The 14259-nt window shown below is 38.6% G+C and overlaps 2 protein-coding genes across 6 annotated transcripts in view; one reads left to right on the forward strand and one right to left on the reverse strand.

Annotated features, from left to right (window-relative positions):
• IL12RB2 (interleukin 12 receptor subunit beta 2) overlaps window positions 1-6389 on the reverse strand; it is a 70864-nt gene extending 64475 nt beyond the window's left edge. For 2 of the 5 annotated variants that reach the window (XM_072974228.1, XM_072974225.1), the window contains exon 1: window positions 6254-6389. The gene's annotated coding sequence lies outside the window, so the exon portion shown is untranslated. Of the gene's footprint in view, window positions 1-200; window positions 273-6253 lie in introns of all 5 variants that reach the window. The other 3 variants (XM_072974229.1, XM_072974230.1, XM_072974226.1) reach the window with 2 other exon arrangements.
• Window positions 6390-6419: 30 nt separating this feature from the next.
• C13H1orf141 (chromosome 13 C1orf141 homolog) overlaps window positions 6420-14259 on the forward strand; it is a 152133-nt gene continuing 144293 nt past the window's right edge. Inside the window, exon 1 of the mRNA XM_072974236.1 lies at window positions 6420-6545. The gene's annotated coding sequence lies outside the window, so the exon portion shown is untranslated. The remainder of the gene's footprint in view (window positions 6546-14259) is intronic.

Below are 14259 nucleotides of genomic sequence, written 5' to 3' on the forward strand. Positions count from 1 at the left end.
TGAATTACATTAAATACACAAAAATACAAAAGCAAACAAACAGGAAAACTCGTCTTGGCCCCGTACAGAGAGGCCAGAGTGGAAGCTAGCAAACCCGTCAGGAAGCAACTGCAGAGACCCAGTTAGAAAATGATGGTGATGTGGATCACGGTGGCAACAGTGGAGATGGAAAGAAGTGGCCAGATCTTAGGAAGCCTTACCAAATCTCCAGGTCAGACTGAAGCCTCCTATGAGAGTCTTCATAGCATCCTGGCATCCTCCTATCTTAGCACCTGCCACAGTAAGTAAAACTAATTTAATTAGGTATCTGCCTGTCTCCCCCATTAGCTTGCAAGCTCCTTACGGGCAGAGGCCACACTCTGTGGCACATGGTAGGCAGAAACTTAAGTGTTTTTTCCATTTTTTACTTGTAGTTCAGTTTAATGTAACTACAATACAGTAAAACTACATTAAATTTCATCCTGCTACATTGTATTCAACATCATTAATAGGTTTTTGTTTATTATAGCTACCTTAGTTGCTTCTTTAAAATTTGGAATATTTTGGCATGAAGGAAATTATGAATTGAATTAGAAGATAACTGAACGGACAGATACATAGGGATTAAATATGTTTCTGTTTCCTAACTGCAAAGAGTATCTACAGGGTATCTCTCAAGGTGTATTGCAACTTAGGGAGCTATAACATTCTCCAAATAGTAAAATACTCAATTGGTTATTATAAGAATTTTAAAAATGTATACATATGAAAAGTGTATATATATGAAATATATATATACACACCTACATACGAAAGTAGAGGCTAAATCTGAGTTTAGATAGTACATTGATCCAAACACAAACATGCTCATTTTCTCTGAATGACCAGGTAAAACAGCTTCTTCATTTATAAGAAACTCAGAAGTCCTTCAAGTAAATGAGGTATCTTCCAATAAAATGAAACCTGTCAACTGTAAACATCCTTCATACAGCCTGCCTGGGGGGTCGATATTAAAACTACAACCCTGTCTTGAATCAGAAAATCAAAGTGTGCTATGTCATTGACTCATCACTCAAGTGGTGACAGTTTCCAGACAGTGAAAACAATGTCTCAGGGAGGGGGGCGGGGACCAGGCAGAAACAAAGCAAGTGGCAGGAAGGCAAAGACAACAGTCACCCCCTCAGTGAGTCTCTTCCCTCACTTCTCCAGGAAGAAGCACAAAATACAAAGCTCCTTCAAAATCACATTTGACTAGGCTAAGAAAAACCCTTACCACGGTGAAAATTTCATGCAGGCAAGAATACTTCCTATTTCCATGTTACTTTTCTTCTGTAGCACCACAGTAAGTTCAAGGGGCAGCATGGTATTGTGGAAAAGAAAAAGGCTAGTGAATCTCAGTTCCACTGTGTGCTATTAACCGTAAGGGTGCCATTTCCTCATTCACTCAGTAAGTATAGCAATACCCACCTAGACAAAGTTACCAGGAAGATGGCTATGCTAGTGCCATGCGCCCATGAGAATACCCAGCACAGAGTAGGCACTCCACTGAGGCTAGCTCCCATTCCCCTTCTGGGTCCAGCTTTTGAATCTCTTTTCTAAATAAATCACTTTTATGACTCGCAATGTACTGTATGTTTTGTTAGGCTAGGTAAAACGTTATATGTTAGGCAATCTTAAGCCTGGCTATCAAAGCATTTAATAAGCCAGAGAAGAGAGGAACCTCAAAGGTTAGCTAGCAATTACCATGCCCTGCTGTTCCTTTCCCCTCCCAACAGCTGACATTTGAGCCTGGGCCACTGCAGAACAACCAAATGATTGTTTTAACGTGCATTAAGGCCATCTGCCTTACGAATACATGCCAGTAATTACCCACTCGACTCAATGAGGCAGGGTACAAAATCCATCCCTTCTGCTGGCAAGGCTACTGACAGAAAAGTCTCATTGGTGGCAGACCAGTTTAAAGACAACAATTTGCAAATCATTTATTCTCCATTTCTCATTTTATAGATAGATAAACTAAGTCCTAGAGAAAAGAGGGGACTTGCCAAAGGCCACATGAATAATCCAGACCAGAAGGTGCTCCCAATTTCTAATTCAACATTACTTCTAGCATGTGAGATTGCTTCTGATCAGTAGCAACAGTAGCAGCATAATACTAACAATAACACTAATATTAATACTGCCCTAATGCTAATGCTACAGTCCACCGATCTCTTATGATGTTCATGCACATTACGTACAAAATTTATGATACCCATCTAGTAAAGCACTTACAATACCTAATGCTTTAAACTTCAGAAGCTTGAATCATTATTTCTGATACCCGCCTCCATCAAGAGGATCAAACAGACCAAAAAACCCAGGTGTACATACAGTATGTAACCATTTCTAATGATCTATTCCATTATGAGGATGGAAAAGGAAATCAAATCCATCCAATAGCTAACTTGCAAATAAGTCATTGGAGCCATCCTTCTCTTCTCCGTGCCTGTCCATGAGCTACGTCATGAAAACAGCCAGCCTCCTGAGTGAACCATCATCTCCCTCTTTCTTCTGAGTCTACCATTTGGTGAAAAAAATCTTAATAAGCCATAACATAGACAAATCCTGGCCTGCCAGCCCGCCGATCATCATATCAGCCCCTTCATAATGCCATGTTACATGGCTTGAAGGGGAAAGAAAGTAACCACATCACCCTTCTCTGCTTTTTCGTCTTTCTAACCAACAGTTCCAACTCCCATGACATGAGCTGAATTGGAGGCACACCTGTTTTCCTGTCTTTTGCAGCTGCTGAGGCTCTCTTGAATTTTCTCTCATCTACGGGGAAGCATTTGTAGTCCTACTTTTACTCAGAGAAGAAAAGAAAGAGAAGTTCCTTCTCTTGCTTGAAGTTTTGGTTCTTTTTTTTTTTTTTAATTTCAGTCAGAGTGTTTTCTCCTTTCCCTCTTTACGACCTCTTTATCATTTTTCTTAACAAAGGTTTCCTTGGGCTTTCCTCCCTTCTCTTCTGTTTTTCTGGAATGTTCTTTCCATCAGTCTTATTTGTCTTTCTTTCCATTTCAGATCCATTACACCAGATATAAGAGACTCCTGAAATGTTTTGTGTGAACAAATTACATTTAAAATGCATTAAGGAATCTTATCAGGCCCCAACCCCAGAATCATGTGTACTATGAACTGTCTCATAAATTGAACAAGCATTCACACAACAGAACAATAAAAAGGAAACAAAGAAAGAAGAAACAAGACACGGATAGAGTCTTGAAGAAACAAGGTACTTTCAAATCGACTGGTGTTATTTGCTGTTTTTCCTTTCTTTAATTAGCTCCATAAGGCTACAATTTTCATGACACATATTCATTTAAGCTTCAACAACTCAATCTTCTCTATTTCTACTCTCTGCATCCTTCAAGAGCTATAAATAAAATAAGCTATCTTTTATTGGAAAGGATGATGTACTGGAAAGAGCATGGTATCTGGGGCCAGGTGCCACCCTGGTTTCTCTACTTCTTCCTGTCATCGTTGCAAGTAATTTCACCTTTCAAAGCCCCTTCTCCCTGTTTAAAAAATGGAAATCCACATTTATTGAGGAAATTAAATCTTTTCACTAACTTTTGTTCTTTAATTTATTGGAAATGTCTCTCCTTGAGCAAATTCAGTCTTGAAGTCTATTTGTGGACAGCGGCGTGGGGTTGGCTGGTCTATCCTTGGGTCTTGAGTATTGTGAAATTCTGGCAAGATCTGTAACATCAGCCCCTGAGTCTTTCACTAGTGCAATGAGGCATTAAAAATATTAAAGCACATTACAATTACTTTGTTTTAAGAGTTTTCTAGGAATTTCACAACTATCTTAAGATAATTGGAGGCACCTCGGGGGAGGTGAGGGGACTAAGACTATTGATCACCAACCCACAATATTCATCAAGGTTTCTTCTATAAACTAAAAATTCAACTGAAATCTCTACACTAACAACCCCATGTCTCAGCGTCTCTGCTTGATGTTTTTCTTAACATTTTCCTCTGCATATTACTGCAAAAGAGATGTAAGTTAAGATTCTAATCTTAATAATCTTTTATAGGCATTTACTTAGCAATTTTTCACAATGCAGAGCATATGAATGAGCTATTAATATTTGGCATAAGTAAAGTAACTATGGGTATCTCTATCCTACAGGTGGGGAAATCTGCAAGCTGACCATGATAATACAGAAAAATCAGAAGTAAATTCAGAATTTGATACATTTAAACTACCTTCTATGCTTGAATTTCCTCAATTGTAAATGAGAATAAAAATATCACCTACCTCACGGGATTATCATGGCAGTTAAATGAGCAGCTTTTAGCACAGTGTCTGGTATATAGCAAGAGCTCAATAAATATTATCATCTGCCATTGTTATAATAAGAAAAAGGTTAACATCACTTATCAACAACATGTTGGAATTAAGTTAGGCATTTTGACCTGTCTCTTGGCCCATTCATCTAGCTTGCCATTGAAAGATTAATTTGATTAAAACTAGATCCCATGCTTCCTTAATAATAGATGACTTTATGCCATCTATCATTGACAACAGTAAAGTGTTCTCATAATTACTGTCTTCCCAAATAGTTTTAACTCCTGGAGGACAGTGACTCTCATGTCTTCATATTTATTACAGTGACCAGCACAATGTCTTGAACGTAACAGATGGTCAACACACATCTGTACTGTAAAAAACCATTGTTACTATTAGAAAAGAGCACCACAAGATTCCAAGAACCAAAGAAATTAGACAAGCCTTCTTTGGGATTTGGCTTTCTTTTCAAGTTAGCCTGCACAAATTTACATGTGGAAGTCAAAAGCAGTGCTGTGAGTGCAACTGCAAAAATGACAAATAACTGGTCAGAGAACAAAGCAAGGGCAGTAATTAAAAAATAAGTCCACAGCTGAGAAATGATGTGCAGCATCTCCTGTACTTCGAGGATTCTTCTCCCATAAAAATCTCATGTGTGCTTTAGAATTTTTTCCACACTAAAACTCATTCTAATACAGAGAAGACTCAGAGCTTGCCAACATTTGGGAATTTATGTAAACATCATAACATTCAAGAAATACGATGCATCATAAAAGAACACTGCAAACTCTTCTAGAGCTTTTCACGCCCAAGAAAGTGATAGTAATGAATTGAGGATCTCACATTAAAATGGAGAAGAGTGTCAGTTCTTAGCCACTAAGGTCCTTTCAGGTACATGCTGGACAGAGAAACAGAGCACTGTGCCAGTGCTCTGTTAATGGGAATGAGAATCAAAGGTTTGTTTGTCCAAGTGGAGGTGGATATCGTGTTATGAGTAAGAGGCACAAAGGCAAGGAACATGGAGTCTGAAGCCAGAAATCTGTAACTACCTCTGTGAAAGTGCAAAAGTTTCCATATCTGTGAAATGGGAATACTAATAACCACTTCACTGGGTTTTGAAAGAATTATAGTGGATAACAATGATACTCAAGGGCTAGGTACAAATCAATAAAGATTTTTATCCACACAGGATATACACGGAGGAGACTGTAACAATCACCAGAGTTTAAAAAAGAACAGCGACTAATTTTGCCCTGTTCTTAGACATACCAGGAAACAAACTTTTTGTATGCTTTTGGGTTGCTATTTGTAAGACCCAGATCTAATCACGGGGATACTTAATCCCTTCCAATGCTTCTATTTAGTGCCCCTCAATTAGGCGAAAAGGGCCTCTCTATAGAGACACTTCACAGATGAGAAAACTGACATTAGCCATAAGGCTCGGCTAGTACCAGAGCATTCTGCTGGTAACTGGCCAGCAGGACTCTGTGGGGCCACAGAGGCCCCAGGAAAGTGCTGCCGAGAGAGGGACAATTCACCTCCACGCAAGACTACGGAAGACTCCCCAATATCTTGCTCACCCAAAGGTCCACTTTCAAGCCCCGAGTCATGCCCGTGGGCCTGGACCAAAGCTGGACCCTGCGGCGTGCCCGCTGCCCTTTCCAGACGCCATCCCCTCCCTTCCTCATGCGCCCACCATTCTGCTTCCCGTCTCAGCGAGCGCCTTGGAGGCTCAGTCTGAGCGCCCCCTCCGCAACCCCAACCAACACCTTCAAGCGAACATCACGCCCAGAGAGGGGGGAACTTGACTAAGAGAGGTCGCCCCCAATCCCATCCTTCCCTCCACCCCGGGGAGAAGCAAGGCACGGAAGCCCGGCGTCCCCGGCACCTCCCGACCCCCACCCACTCCCACCCCCCGCCCCCCAACCCCAGGTCACTCACCGCGCGTCGCCAGCCCGCGGGCCGAGTGCGGTGCCGGCGCGGAGCCGGTGGCCGGGAGCTGCGAGGCGCACGTGCCGCGCCGGCCGTGTGCGCCCCGGGCGTCCCGGAGCCCGTGCCCGGCCCCCTGGCGGCCCCGGGGTGGGCGCTCGGGCGCCGAGGCGCGCGCGGACGTGCGGGGGGCGGGGCCCGGGCCGCGGCGGAGGGCGAGCGGCTGCACGGCGGACGGTCGAAGCGGCCGGGCCAGGGTCTGGTTCCGCCAGTGGCCGGCTGTGCCTGTGTCGCCGGGAGCAAGGTAATTATCGCTGCGCACCTTCGGTTTCCCTCCGGTACCGTGCGGGCAGGAAAGCCGAGCTCCGAAGCCTGAGCTTTTACCACTGACCGGGTAGGTGCGGTAATTATTCGCCCAGGTATGAAAAGCCCGGCCGAATCGTGGTCCCGCCTTTCACAGCCACGCAGAAGTGGCACTACGCTGATACTCAGTAGAGAACTTTCCTCAGAGATGTTCCTCCTCTATGCTTGCCCACCTCTTACAACACCCTGTGCCGTGGTCTCCACAGTGGGTTGTGTGCAAGTCTGGGTGTGGGAAGAAAATACTAGAACTTTCATTTATGTTTGGTAACTAAAAAGTAAGAGAAAATTAACATTTAATAGATGGCATGACCCCGACCGTAGATGGTCCCATGTTCTATGTAAGTGGAGTTGTGAGGGAAGAGGGGAAACTGTGCAGTGCAGAGGGGATGACAGCAGTGCTTTTATTTAGAACATTTCATTGAATCCAGGAATTCAACTGTAAGACATACCGTGTTTTATATACTAGTAAGAAATAAAAAGAACTGTCACATAAAATTATGACATGATGCTTCCTTGTCACTTACAATATTTTTCATTAAATTTTAAAAAATATCTCTTAGATTTATTTAGGCATACATGTTTATCATCTATCACTCTTGCTAATTCAAAAAGAAAAAGGAAAATATAAGCAAAATAAACTTAGTTAAAATCGTCTTTAGATACGTGCACATTTAGTGTCTAACACTCCTGATCACTTTTTTGTTTCGCCCAGTATCGTCAGTGATACGATTATTAATAAGGCCACATTTCATAAAAGAATGTCCCACTGTTACCTCTGGAATGTTCTTCCAGTTCCCTAAAGCCGAGCCAGGTTTGCTGAGCATGCGCAGAGCCGAGTATATGGCCATACTGTTTGGGCAGTAGGCATAAGAGGTTAAATATGGGGAAAAAAGTACATCTTAGAATTCAGCAGTGTACATTGATTGCTTTTTTGAGGCTGTAACATATTGTAGTTTACCTACTTCAGCAATTAGCTATGCGAATAATTTGATAAAAACAAATCCTTTAAATTGTAGAATCTTAACACTTGCGTAGTGAGATGGTAAGTGGCTGTGAAAATTCTTTACAACAAAGTTAAAAGAGTTATTTTAGTTAAAAGTTTTTTTTTCCTTTTACCAAAAAGGGCAAATATTCTAAATTTGCTGATCTTTTCTGTAGTGATGATATGTCTCTTGATAATATGGAATCTAATAGATTTTTCTGGGAGAAAACAAAAACAAGAAAACAAGGCTTCTTTGTCCCTTGAAGGAAAGATAACATTTAACACTGAGTGAGAAAGTGCTATAAAGAGAACATTTGAAAATAGAAAATTTCAAAATGTTTGGGGGGCAGGGGTTTTGGCTAAAAATTATGTAACATTTTTACCTGCAAAAAAAGCTTTAAAAAACTTGGAACCAATTTACTATCTTGCCTCAATTTTTCAGTTGAGTAATTGAGTGAATTTTTGAACCCATTTGTTGAAAATGCACAGCTTCTGCTCCGTGTGAAATCTGTTGTAATAAAATGATGGTAACCAAATGTTAATAATAAGCTTGTATAATTCATGGATTAGCTTATTTTTTAAATAATTTTTAGTGGGAAGAAACATTTTTATTTTGTTAATAAATATTCCAAAAATGTATTTTATACTCTTTATCTCATTTTAAAATTAATTTGTTTTTGTGTACTTTTCACAACGTATATGTTGTAAATGTATATTTGCAATATATATTCATTTACATATATATAAATTTATAAGTAAACTAAAAAGAAAACTGAACACGTATTGGGGAGGTAGTCTCAAATCCCTTTTTTCTTAAGGCATGTGCAATCTAAAATGTTTAAAGACCACTAGTCTATTAACTTCTAATTGTAGCATCTTATAAAGTTGCTAAGTCAGACCCAAGATGGTGTTCCAGTGCACCTGAGCCATTTTCTTTAGGGAAACAGATGAGAGGTATTGGACAAAGGACTTGAATCTGTTAATGAAGCAAAACAAATTAGGATACAACTATAAGATGCAGGCAACAGTAATAGCCTTCATTATTCTCTTTTTTCCCTAGATACAGATACTTCAGAAGATGACCAATCTAATAAGTATTATTAGAGAAGCTATCATCTTCCAAGTCCATCAGTATATCATTCAGTTTAGGGTTAAATATTGAGGGAAGGCTTGTGCTAATAGTTATTGATAACAGCAGTTCTCCCATCCTCCCTGCGTCCTTCCTGTTATTGTAATCTCCATGAATGAAAGGACCACATCTGTCTCCCTTATCTCCAGCACCTGGCACTGTGAGTGGCATAGGACAGGGCTCAAATATTTATTGAGTTGAATTGGTTTGTTCTGGAGAGATCACATTCTCTTTGGTGCATCGTGGCTATAAGTGGTGTTGAATCTTCAGACTTCCAACAGAGTTAAAACAAGAATAGTTGGAAAATTGTATATAGTTTTTCCTAGCAAGTCAGTGACCCTTCCATATGGAATCTAACCATCTGTAGAGGTCAGAAAGACCTATTGTCTTTCTTCTCTTCTCTTCCTTTTCTTCCTCCTTCTTTTAATATCTGGAGAGTTTCCCTAAATAGATAAACGGTGATTGGCAGTGGTTAACTATCTAGTTAGAGGGAAAAAATCTTGTTTGTTTTCTGAGAACAAGCCCTAGACAGTGGAGAATGCCTGATGAAGCAAGAGCCTCCAAGACCCTCACCTCCTGCTTACCACTGAAGCCACACTGCTCACTGTGCACCAAACAGACCAGGCAGGCTCCTGCTTCAGGGCCTTGCCCTCTCTCATCTTCTGCCTGGAGACGTCTGGAGACATCTCCAGAGAGAGGGCACCTGCTCTCTTACCTTCCTGCTTAACTGTCACCTTCTCAGCAAAGCCCTCCTCCTGACTATCCCACTCAACTGTCCACTCCGCCCCCTGCAGTCGCTTTTGTTTCCCCGGTGGCATGTGTCACCTTCAAACATACTACATAAAGTCCCTGCGCTGCTTTTTGTCTGACCCCAACTAAAAGTCAGCTCCACAAAAAAAAAAAAAAAAGAGCCTAACATACAAACGAAAGTATCAACCTGTGAGAGTTACGATGCTTATTTTTAACTGTGTGGATGTGAGATGGCCATCTGCCTGGCCATAGTTAGATGAGTGCACTTGCAAATCAAAAGCTCAGTTAAGTGAATAACCACAGTGACAGTGACAAAGACTTTTCTAGGAAATACTAGTTCAGTTTCCATTTCTGGTACTTTTCCATTCCTTTAAATGCCTATTTTGATTCACTGTTGATACCAAAAGTCCTGAAAATACTTACTCACACTGTGCTGTGAACAAGTGAGTGTCATTTGTCAGAATAAATACTAAGAGATGGTTGCCAAAGTAGTGATTTAGTGCATCAGACAAATTCTGGCACCAGTTAAGCTTGGCAAGAAGGTTTTGACATACATTTTAACCTTTGTCTTTAATAAGGAAATTAGAGTCTTAGATTATTTATTCTTCTTCTGCTTCACTTAGCAAAAGTTCCACTTCTGAAAGTTTTTGCTTATCAATTTTTCTCAGCTGTCCAAAATGTTACACTTATAGGACACCAATATGACTCCTAAATATACATGTACTGTCATATATTGAAAGGGTTATACATAATATTGTGGTGCAAGATTCGTAAATTACTGGTAATCCCCAAAGATTCATAAAATGCAGAGTTGTATGTTTTCCACAACTGACATTCAACAAGCACAGATGTTGTTTATAGACGAACAAACCACATGGAAAATGCCATCTCTTGGATAGGAGCAATGCATTTTCAAGAGGAGCCTTATTAAATGAAAATAAAGGTTAAAGAGTAAAATGAGATGTGAGGCAAATGTAAAACCCTGACAGCCACAGGGCCCCATGCAATATAAATTTGATTCACAGTCTGGCTCTGCTATTCTCAACAGCTAAATCTAAGAGACATTATTTGCAAGATTCACAGATTCCATAATATGATGGTGTAATCTGGTCATCAGAAGCAGAATTTTTGGTGGCCCTAAAGAAAGTGTTTTGTAGGTTCTTCTAAAGAGGAGAGTGATTCACATAAAAGACAAATTTCTTACAAACATTCCTACATAAAACCACACAGATGTTTCTTATTTATTTAGTTGGTTAGTTACAGAATTGGTCAATAAAAGTCTCTTAAAGGGCATTCTTAAATATAGATGCTTGGTGAGCATTAACATTCTTTTCTATATATCAGTCTTTTAGGCATCAAAAATCTCTTTACTCTATGCTTCTCATACATAGAAAATATTCTCTGATTTCCAAAGTGAAATAAGCTCAAATCCTGTCCGCTCACCATGTCCAGCTCAGAGCCAGGCTCTCTGGGAAATGAGGAATAGTGGCTACCTAGTGGGATAAGACTCCTTTGATCTACTGCCTACAATCCTCAAACATATGTTACCTGCACCCTGCTCCCTCACACAAAGTGTGAAGTGGTGGAACAGGAGCAATGAGTGCTCCCCTTTGAAAAAGAGAAAAATGTGAGACACCAGGAGTCAGAAGTCATTGGTCTGAAGCACTGCTGTCTGCTGGGTGATGTAATAAAGTTTTTGATTGTGGTCTATAGGACCTCTGTTAAAACAGACGGAAAGAATCTCAGTTAAGTATCCTTTCCTTTAAGTCAAACACAGTGGAGTAATAATAGGATAAATTAATAATTTGTCCTCTCCCCTCCAGTCTCTTCCTCCAAAATAATAGTTTTGTGAGAATCTTTCTGCATTTTTCTTCATGCCTTTATAGATGTATAAAAGCATGGTAGTTTTTTTTTTTTACTTTTAAAAAATTGAGCCATGCTATCCATTTGTCTGTCTGTCAGTCTGTCTACTTTGTTTTTCTTTGCCACGTGGCATAAACTTTATTCCACAACATACATAATAGATCTAATTCATTTTTTCAATAGCTACAAGTATTCCATACTATGACTACTTCAAGTGTATTGCTTTCTTCTGCAGCGTCAAATCTTAAATCCATCCAATTAGTTTTATATAAGATGTTAAAATATTTATCAGCTCTGGAAGTTCCATTTATTATTTTGTATAGTTTCTGTTTGTATTCTTATTAGTTTTTCCTTTGAATCCTTGAGTGCATTTATAATAGTTGTAGTAAAGTCCTTGTCTGCTATTTCTATCATCTCTGCGATTTCTTGGGTTTCTTTGATTATCTGATGTTTCTCCTACTTATGAGTCACATTAATTGTGCTTCTTTGCCCATTTAGTATTTTTTTTTTTACTGAATTCTAGAGATTGTAAATGTCACGCGATCTATGAAAGTTAAAATATTTGCTATCTGGTCCTATACAGAAAAAATTTGCTGACCTTGCCCTAAATGTTTAGAATTGTGTTGAGTGTAATTGTCGTACATGGAGCACACAGCATACAATTGTCTTTTAAAGTCCTTCCTCACCTCCTCCCTTTTTTCCAATTAATACATCAGTGTGTATATATATATATATATATAATATTTTTTTTTTTTGGGAAAGAGTCAAGAATACAAGAGTGGAGAACAAAACATGCAACAGTCCCCTTTGTTCCCCATCCTTATCACAAACTTAGCAATGATCAGATTTGGTTTCGGGAGATTTTGGTCCTCTCATAGTTTCTATAGGTTCATCCAGACCATACTTTGATTGTGACACTTTACGCTTTTTGAATTTATGCAAAGTTCCAAACAAACACTTGCAGCTGAGTCTACTGTTAACAACTTTTGACGTCTACACCCAATTTCTATTTACTGTATTCACAAACATACACCTTTCTCCCTTTCCTTGTGTGGGTGTATTTGCGACTATGGTATATATACTGTTCTTTTCTAGCATTTTTTATCTTGGAGTTCTTTCCATGTCAATGCATATAAGCCTACCTCATATTTTTCTTAACAACTTCATCACATCTATAACACAAATAGGTCACAATTTATGGACTATTTTCATTTTAATGGGCATTTTAATTTTTAATTTTTTATTATCACACATGATATTGTAAGAAACATATTTTACATAGTTTATATACTCATTACTGAACATTTGTGGCTATTTTGTGGGATAAATTTTGGAAGCTGAATTTAAGCATCAGAGAAACTTCATGTTTACAATTTTTATTGAGATATAATTGACATATAATGTATTTATTTCAGGGGTACAGCATAGTGATTGATATATGTGTATATTGTGAAATGATCATCACAATGTCTAGTTAATATTCATCACTGCACATAATTACAAATTATTTTTCTTGCAATGAGAACTTTTTAAGATTTACCATTGTAGCAATTTCAAATATATAATACAGTATGATTTACTATAGGCACCATGCTGATTTCATCCCCAGGACTTATTTATTTTATTTTAAAACTGAAAGTTTGTAACTTTTGACCACTTTCACCAATTTCACCCACCCCCACCCCCTGCCTCCATCAAACATCAATCTGCTCTCTGTATTCATGAATTTGGTGTTTGGCTTTTTGTTTTTTAGATTCCACATGTAAGTGAGATCATACAGTGTTGTTTTTCTCTAACTGACATTTCACTTAGCATAATGTCCTCAGGGTCCATCCATATTGTTGTAAATAGCAGGAATTTCTTTGTTTTTATGGCTGAATAATATTCCATCATATATATATGTATATGTATATATACACACACATATATACACATATATATACATACATATATAATGTATATAAATTAAAAATATATATATCACAGCTTACTTATCCATTCATCCATCAGTGAACATTAATTTTGTTTCCATATCTTGGGTATTATAAATAATGCTACAATTAACATGAGGGGACAGATGTCTTTTCAAGTTAATTGTCTTTTGTTTTCTTAAGATAAATACCCTGAAGTAGAGTTGCTGGATTTGGTGGATCATATGGTAGCTCTATTTCTAATTTTTTTGAGGAAGCTCCATACTGTTTTCCATGGTGACTGCACCAATTTACATTTTCACCAACAGTGCACAAGGGTTTCCTTTTCTCCACATCCTCTCTAACACTTGCAATTTCTTGCCTTTTTGATAATGGTCATTCTAATAGGTGAGGTGACATCTCATTGGGATTTTGATTTGCATTTCACTGATGATTAGTGATATTGAGCACATTTTCATATGCCTGTTGGCCATTTGTGTATCTTCTTTGGAAAAATGCCTATTCAGATCCTCTGTCTATTTTTTAATCAAGTTTTTGTTTGTTTGTGTGTTTTGCTATTGAGTTGTATGAGTTCTTTTTATATTTTAGACATTAACCCTTTATTGGATATATGATCTGCAGTTTTTTCTCCCATTCAGTAAGTTGCCTTTTCATTTTGTTGATGGTTTCCATTGATTTGCAGAAGCTTTTTAGTTTGATGTAGTCCCACTTGTTTACTTTTGCTTTTCTTGCCTTTGCTTTTGGTGTCAAATATAAAAAAATCATTGCTAAGATCAATGTCAAGGAGCTTACTGCCTATATTTTCTTCTAGGAGTTTTATCGTTTTAGGTCTTATGTTCAAGCCTTTAATACATTTTGGGCTAATTTTTGTGTAAGGTGTGGGAGGGTGGTCTAGTTTTATTGTTTTGCATGTGGTTGTCCAGTTATTCCTGAATCACTTGTCAAAGAGACTGTTCTTTCCCCATTGTGTATTCTTGACACCTTTGTCATAAACCCATAT

The sequence above is a fragment of the Vicugna pacos genome, chromosome 13 (genome assembly GCF_048564905.1).
Source record: "Vicugna pacos chromosome 13, VicPac4, whole genome shotgun sequence".
In the NCBI taxonomy this organism is placed as follows: domain Eukaryota; kingdom Metazoa; phylum Chordata; class Mammalia; order Artiodactyla; family Camelidae; genus Vicugna; species Vicugna pacos.